At 45.2% G+C, this 14,997-nt stretch overlaps 1 long non-coding RNA gene across 1 annotated transcript; it reads left to right on the top strand.

The window, feature by feature from the left end:
* Positions 1-1,212: 1,212 nt before the first annotated feature.
* On the top strand, positions 1,213-7,233 carry LOC103877272. The gene is made up of 3 exons (XR_636902.4): positions 1,213-1,735; positions 2,942-3,177; positions 6,265-7,233. It is a non-coding gene; the product is annotated as an uncharacterized LOC103877272 (long non-coding RNA).
* The last annotated feature ends 7,764 nt before the right edge of the window (positions 7,234-14,997 follow it).

The raw sequence follows: 14,997 nt of genomic DNA on the forward strand, positions 1-14,997 counted from the left end.
AGACTCCATCACTCCTCTGAGGAGAAGGCCCTGTTGCCTGCCTTTCTGCCTGCAGAGCTGAGAATAGACAAACAGCTGTGGCTAGAAAGTGCCTGGGGGCTCTCATGGGAACTAAAACCATGCATGAAATCAGAGAATGAATCCCCCTCCCATCTCCTCAGCAAGAGATTACTGGCACAGGAAGAAATCCTTACTGCTTCCCTAACAGGTGTGGGGACACCTGGCCCAGCATCTGGGCTCAGGGCCCAAAAGCAGTCATGCTTATTCTTTGTATTGCCACCAAGGGGTGAGTGGTGGTTCTGTGACAGGCACTATCCCTTCGCACAGGCCTAGGCAAGCCTGGGAGGACTGGGCAGGATGGGGAAGCGGACGCTGTCCTGACATCGTGGTGCATAGCAACAAAAAATAATATTCCCCATCGTGAGATGGGGTCAGTGCCTGGATCCATGTTCTACTTAGGGAGAAATTTTACTAGATTAACACGAACTAGAGAGATCGTAGTATCTGAGTGACTCCGAGTTTTTCTTTTGTGTATTTGAGTCAATAGCCCCAGAACAACAGAAAGAATCGTCTTTGTGAATAAACCTCTCACTGATAGGAAGAGCTATAAGAGACCCAAGTAAAGAGCCAAGGTCCCCAAAGGCTGTCCTGCCCTGCCTAGTTCTGGGGAGAGGGAGCTGGGGGCGGAGGACAGAGGGAGGGAAACTGAGGCCAAACCAGCCTCTGGGCCAGGGCAGTGGGCCTCTCCTAGTGTGGGGAGTTGAAGGGGCTTCTCCCTGGGGCTGCAACTGCACCCCTGCAGGGGCGCCGTTCCTACCACACTGCAGGAGACGGCTCGCACCCCGGAGTCGAGGAGCGAAGTGCGTTGTAGCCCCAGATTCTCTGTCACAGGAGGCTGAGCTGAGGGGGACCAGGCGAGGAGCGGGGTGTCACCCACTGCGAAGGGCTAACTCCGTGCCTTTCTCTGGGTGGCCACAGACCCGACACCCAGTCAGACCAACCATAGTTCCAAAACTGCGTCCCTCCGTGCAGCTCCCTCCCGTTCCCTCCCCTGCCCTGCCCTTCAGGGAAGCCGGGAGTGGCGGCTGGGCAGGGGCTGGAAGGGCCTTCCCGCGAGCCCACACCCGGGCAGAGTGGAGCGGCGCTCACGGGCAGGACCAGGGGTCCAGGGGGTTCCAGGGAAAGGGGGGTGGGAAGTGGCCCAAGGCTCTGCGGGGAATGGACAGGGGAGGGCGCCGACCTCACAGGGATGCCTCGGGGAACACATCGGAGCCACACCTCTTCCTCCTAACTCTACAGGAAGCAATCTTGCAGGGAGCGGGAGCACCTGGTAGCAGGAGCCTTTTGGGAGAAGGGAAGTGAATTTGCTGTTCTCACTTTTGCAGAGCTGTGAAAAAGTCTGTCTGGCTTCTGATCCGGAGAATCTTACCTTTTTTGTCTTTTAAAGAGAAAGGCACGTAATGAAGAAGAAGGGGGAAAAAAAAAAAAGCTGTCATCTTCTAAACAAGAGGAACAATTATTTTTCCAGCTTTTTTCTCTTGGAAAGAAATTTACTTCCTGTTCCTAGTTCATTCCTTCCCTCTTACACGCATGCGTTCATTGAGGAGGATTCTTCCCAGATGCCCCCTTGCCCAGCCTGCTAACTGCTGGAAACCAACAAGGGCATACCAGGGCCTGACTTGGGAAGAGCTGCCAATCCATCCAGGAGGGCCTAATGAAAGCAAACATTCCGAAGGTGGGTAGCCACGGTGGAGGGCAGCCCCTAGAACACGGGCAGACCTCCCCTGCAGGAATCCGCTCCCTGTGGGGAGGGAGCAAGGAATCAAATCTCAGCTCCCTGGGGGATATCTGACACTGCCACCTGTGGCAGTATGCCACCCCCAGCCTCAGATAACACACGAACACACACAAAGAGAGCCCCAATCCCCAGCTTTCAGAGGAAGTAACATTTTCGCATTCTTGAAAGATGAAGCCGATGTTGCTCAGGGAAAGACGGCAAGGAAGGATGATCTAAGCGGAGGGACAGGTCCACACAAAGGGATAGCGACTTGAGAACGTGTGATGCATTTAACTGACCTTCTGGAGGGCAGTTGGGTTAGAGGGGATGCAGGGGGTACCCAGGCAGAGTGATGAGAAGAGACTGAGCAGGTAGGGGCAAGTCCCACGTGGGCTTGAGAAGTGAAGGAATCACTTCAACTCTAAATCAGCTCTGATGTATTTGCAGAAAGCTAATTTTCCCTGTTTGGATAATATTAAGTATTCAGCTGCCAGAGAATGGGGTGGGGAGAACTTTCAACAATACTAAAAGAAACCCATACCTTGACAATTTACTTTGCTATCTGATGAGCACAAAATTAATTTCCATATTAGCACGTTATGTGGAGATAAGACACAGAAATATGAATTACAAAAGACACGTAGGTCTCTTAGTAAATGTCAGAGGAATACAGTGTGTGCATTAGTCTGAAGCCAGGGAACCTAACGCGAGAGAGATTTGCAGGCAGCAGCAGTACAGAGATGGATTACCCAGAGAAATAGGTTTGGCTCCCGTGCTGATGTTTTCTTTTCCTCTGTGAATGGAGCAAGATAAGACATTTCTTACAAAATGTAACCATTTCTGGCGTGTTTTCCCCAATTCCTCACACATGTACACTCCCCAAGTGCTGCCAGGCACAGAGGCCAGCTCTCAGCAGGACAGCGGACGTTCATTATCCAGCCATGTGGGGCTCTCCAACCCAGGCCCCCATGATCCTTGCGGAGGAATTGTGCAAATCCAGGGGGACGTGCCAGTTTCCAGGCCTCTCCGGCTTGGCTCTGTGTTCTGTCAGTCCAGCTTTGAATGATGAATTGATGAATTTCCCATTCAGCCTAAGGTTCTGAGACACCATCACCATTGAGCCTAATCCTAATGCATTTTTAACTTTTTCCCCTTTTTAACCAGGCTCCAAGGAGAAAAGATTGCCTTGAAAATACTCCCTGGACAGGCTCACAGACAGCCAGAAGGATGAATGCCACTTTATTTGAAAGACTGAAGGCACTGGGGATAAAACAGTTGTTGGAAACAACCGGCATGGGCTTCAGACCCCCATGGCTGTGACCAAGGCCAGCTTGTAGCACCCTCAGTACTGCCCGTGGCCTGCCTGGCCCTCTCTGCATAGAGAGGAGGATATTTAGCAGGTACATAGCATGTGAGCTGTCTTATTCTGGAAAGAATGGAGAAAGGGCCAGGACTCGGTTGGTCATGACCTTGCTGTATGACCTTGGGCAAGTCACTGAATCTTCCCTTTTCCTCCCTTGTTCAATGAGGAGGTTGAGCTACACGATCTCTAATATCCCTGTGACTGTTCATATTTATTATTTTTATTATTCTGTTGACTAAAAGTCATGTCATGCTTTTGCCTTATGGTGGTCTTGGTGGTGGGCCTTCCAGATGGCCCTTTAATGAAGACCTTGTTGATCGCAGTTAAGCGTGTCATCGGGGAAAATGGCCTCCACTGCAGGGGGCTGCCTGACCAGATGGATGTCGGTGTCAAGGCTTGGACCTTTCACCTCTACTTGATACTATGCCAAAGGGTGTTCTAGCTCCACAGCACCTCAGGCAGTTGCCAAGGTTGTCATTGGGCCTCAACTTCTCTCTCTGCCCAATCCTGCTTCAGCCCCTTCCTCCCATGAAAGTTTTGCCTTAACAAACAGCCTGCATGTTACCCCCACTTCTCAGAGTTAGCTTCCTAGGGAGCCCCGCCTGACACACCCATTTCCATAGACTCATACCATTTTAAGCCTCCAACTTTTCCTTCCCCAGCCTAGTCTTCCTCCACTGCTCTTTTACAAACAAAGAAATAATGGCCCAGAGAATGACTTACCAAGTTCACTCAGTCGGCAGAACTAGGGCTGTATCTTCAGTTCTCTGAGTCTCGGCCATGTCCTCTATCCATCACACCTCACTGCATTCCTCAACCTGTCTCATTTTCCTTGCATAGTGCAGAGAGACATGTAGGCAGAGATAGATCCACTCATCCATCCATCTCCACTGCAAGGGGCATAACAAGCAAAGGCATGATTTCATGAGTTATTCGCTGCCTCTACTTTAAATAGATAAGCCATCAGTTTTCATTTGGGGATTTTTTTTTTTAACCTCTCTGCAAGGCTGTATCACAAAGACACTACAAGCTCTGGATTAGGAACTAGGAAGCTTGGGTTTTCATCTCAGCTCCTCACTCTCACATTGCAAAAAGGCTGCTGCTTGCTATTAGGCTGTTTCAGATGTGAAGGCTGATTGCTCTGGGCCTCCACTGAGGGTACAGAGGGGGGTTAATCATGGAATAATAACCAGCGAGGATGGTTATGTAAGATGTTATCATTGGGTTAGCTGGGTGAAAGGTACACAGGAACTCTCTGTGTTATTTTTGCAACTTCTTGGAATCTAAAAATATTTAAAGAGAAGAAGGTTTAAAACAATAATAAAAATAACCAGTGATGGTCTCACTTATTCTAACAGAGGGTAGATGACTTTAGAAGCAGTAAAGGGAAACAGACAGGCAGGTTACATGACATATTCGGATCAGACTACCCAGTAAGTATGCTCAATGTCATTCGGTGGCATGGATGATGAAGAAGTGTGTCGCACCAGGCATGCATTTTTTAAAGACATATGCTCTGCAACCAAAACCCGTAAGAACTGACATTCTTAAAGCCAAAGCCCTGAAAAATGTTTGCTACAGCACCTGCTTCCCTATTCAGGTTAAATCTTCCCAGGTGACTTTCACCCGTGGTTTCACCCGCAGCCAGGGCTGCCATCCGCTGGATCTGACCAGCTCCCTCATTTCGCAGCAAAAAAAACCCTGAAAGCTCAAAAGGTAAACGACTTGTCCAGATTGCCCACAGAGTGGCTGATTTAATAAAGGCAAACAATTCCAAGTTAGAAACAGACAGCTGACCAGCAGTTCACGGAGCATCCTGTGCTGCTTCAAGAGTCCAGAGTGGGGAAGCAGCTGGGACCCTTGGCCTCAGGGGAATGGCATCCGGGACCCTGCTTCCAGCCAGCAGGCTCCAGCCACGAGCACATGAGAAGCACAGTCCTGCTGGTTATCCAGAGCAGTCTCCCGGGAAGCCGCACACTGGGAAAAGATCCTGAAAGCAGGCACTGTCCACCAATCACTCAAGAATTGAACGTTTTTTCATTTCGAAATGAAACTGCATTTGAGGGTACTGCCAACTATAAATCAAATGTCACCTTTTAAAAAAAGGAAAGGAAAAGAAAGCAATCAATTAAATGGAGACCGTTGCCTCCTATCACAATGTATTGCGATTATAGGTCCGTTTCTTCTCAAGTTCTCCTTTTCTCCTAGGAAAAGTTACTGTTTTTCTAGTTATGAGACGAGAATGCTAACCAAAATTGTTGCCAATTCAAAATGTGTTATCTTAGTGACGTTTAATGTCCGAGAAAAAAGCAATAAGCTGTCTTCCATGTTTCAAAGCCCAAAATTGTAAGAAGATAGTTTGAAGTTTTATGAATGGCACTGGATGTTTTGAGGGTAGTGTATTTTTAATTACTTTTTAATTGAAGTATACTTTATATATAATCAAGTGTGCAAGACTGGTGAATTTGTATATATTATATACTTGGTAACCACCACCCTGACAGAGATAGAGAACATTTCCAGCACTCTAGAAGATTCCTAGAGTACATAGATTTTTAAATCACAGTTAAATATCATGCAACTTGGAGCATCCAACCTTTGTCGCCTGGGTAGCCAGCCCATCTCAGCTCTGGGAAAGTCTCCCCCGGGTAGCCCGCTGAGATGGGAGGAAAAATTTATCCTGAAGACAGGTGAGAGATGTTGAGGCTCACTTTTCCGGAACTGCCCACCTTCAACCCTGCCTTTTCAAAGCAGGCTCACACCCTGAGAATCTTTTCCTGACAAGGTAAAATAAGTCTTAAAACAAAGGAAAAGAGAATAGGCGGAGAGTGAGGATGGCAATGAATTTGAAGCTTATGGAAAACCTAGAGTTGGGGGCGTGGGAAACATAACAATGAAACCTGGGAGAGTCAACTTGTAAATTATGGTTTTCAATAAAGAATAATAATGTGTATAAGCTTGTTTTATAGACACTGAATGGTAGAATAATTGGTCTTAAGGCTGCAGAGAGATGCCTCTGGTGATTTAGATCCCTAAACTGATGTTTGCAGGGAGCTGCCTTTTTGCTCTTCTTGATTTTCTAGGCGAGTGCCAAGTTTTCAGCTTTCATTCTGTTTTTTTCCAGTGGGAAATTCCTTTCAACTCTAAAGTCAAGATTTAATAACATATGAAGCTGCCGCCAACCCAGGATTTTGGACCTGATTCACCAATCTTCTGGGACACGTTTTAAGATCCTTCTACCTAGAAGGTTTTCGCTGCACGGTACCTACCCCTCTACTCTCCAAATTAGAAACTTACTTGTATATTCAAAAATTCAAATCCTTGTTCAAAAAAGAGGTGCAATAGCTTTCCTCACCTCCTGAGAGCACAGCCTTGGGTCCTTTCCACTGTTCAGCCCAGGGTCTGATTAATTGATGAACTACACCGAGCTGTATTGAAGACAGTTTAAACGAGAGAGTTTACTCCAGGGAATGGATCAAGACCTTTAGAACTGGATGGGGTGAGTACCCCACGCAGTGGCCCTTGACCAATGGGAGAAAGAAGATAATAAATAGCAGGTATCATTTCTCAGAGGATCCAATTTTCTCTTTGTAACCTGTTGGCTTATTTAGGCCCCCTTGCTATCTGCTGTAAGTGAAAATTTTGAGGAAATAGCAACTCCCTGTGAGCTCAGGACTTCCATTTTCTCTTTCTGCAAGTTGAGGTTTGATTCAGCTGATCTCAACAAGATTGGAAGCTTGTGCGTATGCATAGCAGGGGTTCCCAGTTGAACCTCAATTGAAGTCCGCCTCCTGCTGTGGAACTAGTGGGCTCTGGTTGAATTTCTATTTGCATTAAGCTGATGGTTAGAGAAGGGTTCTGGCTTCAGGAGGAAGGAAGGAAGATTTTGTGCACAGATGCCAGGAAAGAGGAAACCCACCTTGATCTAAAGGTCTACTTTTTTCCCCCCACCGTTTATTTATACCTTCCTTCTTAAGGTGTTTTACTGATTACAACACATAAATATCACCTGTTTGTTGTAAATAATTCAAACAACTTACAAAAATGTAATAAATACTTTTCTTTCTTTTTATGCTTTTTAAAATGTTTTGTAGATATGGGGTCTCACTATGTTGCCCAGGCTGATCTCAGCCTCCTGGGACCAAGTGATCCTCCCACCTCAGCCTCCCAAAGTGCTAGGATTACAGGCATGAGTCATGTGCCTGGCCATAAATACTTTTTAAAATATAAAATATAATAAATTATAGTCACCATTTTAAGATCATCAACATTAATATTTTGGTGACTACTTTCACAAACATCTCTTTATTCATACAAGAACACATCTATGTAATTTTTAAGAAGTAGGATCTAATACGAATGATAATTTTCCCTGTGACCCTTTCCCTACCTCATATCAGCACTCCACAACTATCTCCATTTTCCCCAAGGAACCCATGTGTCTTAGCCAAAATGCAGAGCCTGAGACAAGGGTTTGCATTTGCATGCAGGTCATTTATTTGGAGAAGTGACCCGAGGCACAAGAGGGAGGGACTGAAACGTGTAAAACAGGGAAGGAAGGAAGGCCACTACAAGGGTACTTTACTGAACTGGCCACTGCCATGGTAACTGGGGCTCAGTCTCCCTAGGACCTTCCAAGGAGCTGTGTGTGATGAACCTCAGAATTGTCTGCCTATGAGAAGGAAGAGAGAAGCACTTATTTATTCCCTAACTTCTATCTTCCATTGGTCAGGGATTGTCACATAGGGTATTTGTGTCCTCTTACTTCCATAGATTGTACATGAGTAAGTGAGTGCCAGACTGGTTTAGCAGTCATCTTACAGAGCAACTTCAGAGAGGTCTCCAGGCAGCAGGTGAGACATGAAGTGCTCCCAAGAGAATGTGCTGGGAAGTCATACTGGTATGATGCTGGTCGCTGCAGCAATGGCCATAGTAGAAGGTGAGTTGAAGAAGTGTAAGATATGAGGCATGAGAGGGGTTCGATACAATCAGTTACAAGGTTTTTACTGGGGGGGAGGTCAGTAGAAATTTCTACGAGAGACACTACTGGAGAGTTATTGGAACAAGCTACAGTCGTCTTGCTGCAACTGGACCCAATACCACAGTGGATGTGCATCATTTCTTTAACCCACACACATTTGATTCCCCTCACTCTCAGCCAGACTTTCACCCTTCATCCCTGCTGAGTTGGAGCTTTGGTTCCCTTGGCCACAGTTAGGCAGTTGTGGTTACTGCCATGGCCCATTTACAGCTTCCTCTTGGCATGAAGCACCAGTGTCCTCTCATTCCAGACATGTTCTTTTCTTAACCCTACTGGGGAGTAGACACCCAACTTCTCATGGTAGTTAGACTCAATTATTCCCACCAATATTGTTTTTTATGGCCCACTGGCTCAAGGGATCTAAGATGACTAGGCAGTAGCTGTAACTTCAGGTTCAGCAGAACCCACCTGGTACAAGCATGCCTCCACCTTTTAGAGAGCCTCCAATCCAATAGAGCATATGATTGCAGGTGTGGAAAGTATGAATTCCTCAAGTGAGTCACTGGGAGTAATGGTGAGAGTGGCTACCCCTTCTTTCATGCGTTGGTTCCAGGATCCATGTACTCTAGCCACAGGGGATGCAGACCACATACTGGCCATTGGCTCAATGCATATATTAATAACAATCCTGAAAGCTACGTGCCAAACCCACAGGGTGCCATCCCTAAGATAATACCTTAAAAGAGTCTCTCATAGGTCCTTCCATCCTTGTATTGGGCTGCCAACTTCCAGGTGATGTGCTAATGGTAGAACCAGAGATTCCTATAGTCATGTATGTAGTAGCACACCTCATGCAATGTTGTATAGGCTCTGTGCTGATAAATCAGGCACTCTGTAGGCCCTTGGATGGCAATGCTGACAGCCAGGGATAAGAATCTCATATGCAGAGTAGGCGTTAATTCTGATAAGAACAAATTGCTGCTTCCACCAAGATTGACGGGATCTGAAAAAAATCCACCTCCCACCAGGTAGTTGGCTGGTTTCCTTGAGCAATATTTTCACATCCAGAGTTTGGCTGTGGTCTCTTTGGCTGGAAGTCTGGGCATTCATCAGTGGCAGTGGCTAGATCAGCCTTGATGAAAAGAAGTTTGTGCTGCTGGGCCCAAGTGTATAGCCTTGTTTCCGGTCACTGCAGCATTCAGGGGCCTTGTGTATAGCTTTGTTTCTGGCCACTGTGGCATTCAGGGGCTCATTGCACAAGCCCTGAGATGGCCAAGGAACAATGGGAGCTGATGCTCATATGAAGGGAACTCCTCTGTAGTAGAAGCCCTCTGGTGAGCATGAACATTACACTCAAATATCCTTATATGCTATACTCACTCTCATAGGCCCTCCCAAATGCCTCATCTGCTAACTTCTTGACACATCTCTCAGTCTCGTTCCTCTCATGCCCGGACACCCAGAAAACCACTTACCACTGCCAGGAGTCAATGTGTAGCCATACTTAGGGCCACCTCTGCTTCCATACAAATTAAGAGTCACCGTACTGCTTCAGCTCTTCCCATAATGAGGAATTCTCTTCTTACTGTTCTACAGGGCACCCCTGAGTGGGGCTACAGTACAGAGGGGTTCATTTTCAGTTAGCACTGGAATATTGAGTTTATCCCTCAGTGAACTACCCACAGGCATCCTTATCCATTGTGGATACTTCTAGCACCCTGTTAGGTCTTCTGACCTAAGTGGCAGCAAAACTTGTCCCAGAGCCTAGAACTGCTGCAGAGCCTTCCCAAAACTGATGGGATTCTGAGTCACCCAACACAAGGGTTAGAGCAATATTCCCAAATGTGTTCAGTGCAACCTCCCAAATTGAAAGAGCCACACCAAATACAGTGTCTCCCAGTAACAGGAGGTGTAAGAAGCAATGAATTCTTCTTTACCTTGGAGAGACTGTTCCTCACATGCCCTAGACCTTTGGGTCACTTCACTGATGCATTGGGCACCAGGAGTTGTTACCAACTCACCACCACAAACAGAGTTCTTCCCACTGTTTGGACAGTGAATGAAGCAGTTCCACCATAACATCTTGAGGTTCTGCCTCCTATGGTCACTTCTAGAGCCAAGTATATTAGCCTAGATTCTCCCCAGAAGTCAGAGCCTGAGACCAGGGCTTGCAGGCAGGGAATTTATTTTGGGAAATGATCTTAGAGAACAAGAGTGGAGAACTGGGAAGAGAGACCTAAGAATGTAAGAAAAACTAACTCTTAAATTATTGAGCTTACCACTACAGGGGGTAACTAGGGCTAATCCTACTTGGGATAATATATTCATTTCCTGGGGGTGCTGTAATGGATCACCACAAACTTAGTGGCTTAAAACAATAATAACTTTTTCTCCCACAGTTCTGGAGGCTAGACAGCTGAAATCAAGGTGTCAGGAGGGCCACACTCCCACTAAAGGATCTAGAAAGGAATCCTTCTCTGCCTCTTCCAGCTCCTGGTAGCTGTCAGCATTCCTTGGTTTGTGTCTACATCTCTCTCTGCTCCATCTTCACATCAGCTTCTCTTCTCTGTGTCTTGTCTTCTCCTCGTCTATCTCAAATTTCCCCCGTCTCTCTCTTAAAAAACACTTGTCAACCTGCCTTTCAAGAAATGTGAAAGAAGTTCTTTAGAAAGAAAAAAAATAACATAGGTTAGAAACTTGGATCTACAAAGAAAGGAGGAACATCAAAGAAGGAATAAATGAAGGTAAAATAAAAACTGGGTTTTTATTCTCAGTTTATTTAATAGGTAACAGTTTGTTCAAAATAATATCAATTATCAGCAATGTATTTGATTATGCATGGTTATGTGTAAGTAAAATGGGTGACAATAATTGCTGCAAGGGATGGCTGGGAGGAATTCAAATTATTTTATTATAAAATACTCACACTACCTGTGAAGTAGTATACTGTTATTTGAAAGTGGGCTTCAATTAGTTGTAAATAATGCATATTGCAAACTTTGGGCAGCCACTAAACAATGTTTTAAAAAATAAGTATAACTGATATGCTAATAAAGGAGAGACAATAGAATCACATAAAATGCTCAATTACAACCAAAAGCAGGAAAAGAATGAAAGACAAAAGTAGAAACAAAGAACAAGGGCAATAAATAGAAAACAGTAACAAATATGGTAAATATTAATCCAAATATATCAACAATCACTTAGAACATCAATGGTCTAAATGTACAAATTAAGACAGAGATTGTAAGAGGAGGCCAGGCACAGTAGCTCATGCCTGTAATCCCAGCACTTTGGGAGGCCAAGACAGGTGGATTTCTTGAGCCTAGGAGTTCAAGACCAGCCTGGGAAGCACACAGAGACCCCATGCCTACAAACTTTTTAAAGTAAGTGGGCACAGTGGCATATGTCTGTGGTCCCAGCTACTCAGGAGGCTGAAGTGGAAGGATCACCTGAGCCTGAAATGTTGAGGCTTCAGTGAGCCATGGTCACACCACTGCACTCCAGCCTGGGTGACAGGGTGAGGTCCTGTCTCAAAATACACACACACACACACACACACACACACACGAGAGAGAGAGAGAGAGAGAGAGAGAGAGAGAAAGATTGTCAGAGTAGATGAAAAAACAAGGCCCTACTATATATTTTTTACAAAAAAAACTCATTTTAAATGTAAAGCTACATATTAGTCCGTTCTCACACTGCTATAAAGAACTACCTGAGACTGAGTAGTTTATGAAGACAAGAGGTTTAGCTGACTCACAGTTCCACAAGCTGTACAGGGGGCATAACTGAAGAGGCCTCAGGAAATCTACAATCACGGCAGAAGGGGAAGCAAGCACATGTAACCACGGTGGAGCAGGAGAGAAAGTGAGGGAAGGGGGAAGTGCTACATACGTTCAAACAACCAGATCTCATGAGAACTCACTATCACAAGAACAGCAAGGGGAAAACCTGCCCCGATGATCCAATCACTTCCTACCACGTCCCTACCTCAACATTGGGGATTATAATTTAACATGAAATTTGGGTGGGGCCACAGAGCCCAACTGCATCATTCCACCTTTGGCCCCTCCCAAATCTTGTGTCCTTCTCACATTTCAAACATAATCATGCCTTTTCAACAGTCCCCTAGAGTCTTAACTCATTCCTGCATTAACTCCAAAGTTCAAGTCCAAAGTCTCATTTGAGACAAGGCAAGTCCTTTGTGCCTATGAGCCTGTAAAGTCAAAAACAAATTAGTTACTTCCAAGATACAATGAGGGTAGAGGTATTGGGTAAATACAGGATGCAGGCATTGGTAAATACTCCCTTTCCAAAAGAGAGAAATCCACCTAAACAAAGGGTCTACAGGCCCCATGCAAATCTGAAACCCAGCAAGGCAGTCATTAAATCTTAAAGCTCCAAAATAATCTCCTTTGACTCCATGTCTCACATCCAGGCCGCACTGATACAAGGGATGGGCTCCCAAGGACTTGGGCAGCTCTGCCCCTGTGGCTCTGCAAGGTACAACCCCCGCAGCTTCTTTCGCAGGCTGGTGTTGAGTGCGTGGGGCTTTTTCAGGTGTGTGGTGTAAGTTGTCAGTGTATCCACTCTTCTGGAATCTGGAGGATGGTGGCCCTCTTCTCACAGCTCTATTAGGCAGTGTCCCAGTGAGTACTCTGTGTGGGGGCTCCAACCCTACATTTCCCCTCTGTACTGCTCTAGTAGAGGTTCTCCATGAGGCCTCTACCCCTGCAGAAGACTTCTGCCTGGATATTCGGGTGTTTCCATACATTCTTCGAAATCTAGGTGAAGTCTCCCAAGCCTCAACTATTGCTTTCTGTGCACCCACAGACCCAATACCATGTGGAAGTCACTGAGGATTGGGACTTACACCCTCTGAAGTAGCAGCCCAAGCTGTACCTTGGCCCCTTTTAGCCACAACTGGAGCTGCAGCAGCTGGGACACAGGGTGCCATGTCTTGAGGCTGCATGGAGCAGTGGGGCCTTCAGCCTGGCCCACAAAACCATTTTTCCTTCCTGGGCCTCCAAGCCTGTGATGGGAGGAGCTGCTGTGAAGGTCTCTGAAATGCCTTGGAGGCATTTTCACCACTATCTTAGCTATTAACATTTGGCTCTCCTTTACTTATGCAAATTTTTGCAGACTTGAATTCCTCCCCAGAAAATGGGTTTTTCTTTTCTACCACATGGTCAGCTGCAAATTCTCCAAACTTTTACTCTCTGCTACCCTTTTAAATGTAAGTTCTAGTTTCAGTTCATTCCTTTGTTTATGCAAATAAGAATAGGCTTTTAGAAGGAGCCAGACCACATCCTGAATGCTTTGCTGCTTAGAAATTTCTTCTACCAGATACCCTGACTCATCTCTCTCAAGTTCAAAGTTCCACAGATCTCTAGAGCAGAGGCCACAATGCTCTCAGTCGCTTTGCTAAAGCATAGCAAGAGTGACCTTTACTCCAGTTCCCAATAAGTTCTTCCTCTCCATCTGAGACAACCTCAGCCTGAACTTCATTGTCCGTATCACTATCAGCATTTTGGTCACAACCTTTCAACAAGTCTCTAGGAAGCTCCAAACCTTCCCTCATCTTCCTGACTTCTTCTGAGCCTTCTAAACTGTTCTAAGCTCTGCCCATCACCCAGTTCCAAAGTCACTTCCACATTTTCAAGTATGTTTATAGCAATGGCCCACTTCTCTGGTACCAATTTCTGTGTTAGTCTGTTCTCACACTGCTATAAATAACTATCTGAGACAGTAGTGTATGAAGAAAAGAGGTTAACTAACCCACAGTTCCACAGGCTGAACAGTATGCATGGCTGGGAGGCCTCAGGAAACTTACAATCATGGCAGAAGGGGAAGGGGAAGCAAACACGTCTTACCATGGTGGAGCAGGAGAGAGAGTGAGGGAAGGGGGAAGTGCTACATACATTCAAACAACTAGATCTCATGATAACTCATTCACTACCATGAGAATAACAAGGGGGAAATCCGCCCCTTGACCCAATCACCTCCCACCAGGTCCCTCCCTCAACATTGGGGATTGAAATTCACCATGAGATTTGGGTGGGGACACAGAGCCAAACCATTTCAGCTACATATAGATTAAAAGTAAATGGATGGACATGCTAACATAAATCAAAAGTAAGCAAAAAAGCATTAGTAACTATATTAATTTCAGACAAAGTAGTCTTCAAAGCAAGGAAAGTTATCAGAGATAAAGAGAGGCACTACATAGGATAAAGGGGTCAGTTCTCCAAGGAGACATAACAATCCTTAATATGTATGTACCTAACAACAAAGCATAAAAATATATGAACCTAAAACTGATCCACTACAAGGAGAAATAAATGAATCCATTATTATAGGTGGAGACTTCGACACCCCTCTATCAGAAATGGATCAATCCAGCAGGCAGAAAATCAGGCAAAACATAGTTGAACTCAACAAAACTATCACTCAACTGAATGTAATCAACATCTACAGACATTTCATCCAACAACAGCAGAATATACATTTTACTCAAGCTCATATGAAACATCCACCAAAATAGACAACATCCTGGATCGTCAAACGTACTTCAACAGATTTAAAAGAATAGAAATCATGCAATGTCTGCTCTCAGACAACGATGGAATTAAACTAAAAGTTAACAACAAAGAACTGGGCAATCACAAATGACATGGAGATTAAACAAGACACATCTTGTTTAATAACCCATGGGTCAAGAAGTAAATCTCAAGAGAAGTTTTAAAATATTTATAACAAAATCAAAATGAATATACAAAATGTGTGGGATGCAATAAAAGCAGTGTTTACAGAGAAATTTGTAGCATTGAATACAGATATTAAAATGGAAAAAATATCTAAAATCAATAGTCT

This window comes from Papio anubis, chromosome 10 (assembly GCF_008728515.1).
Source record: "Papio anubis isolate 15944 chromosome 10, Panubis1.0, whole genome shotgun sequence".
Classification (NCBI taxonomy): domain Eukaryota; kingdom Metazoa; phylum Chordata; class Mammalia; order Primates; family Cercopithecidae; genus Papio; species Papio anubis.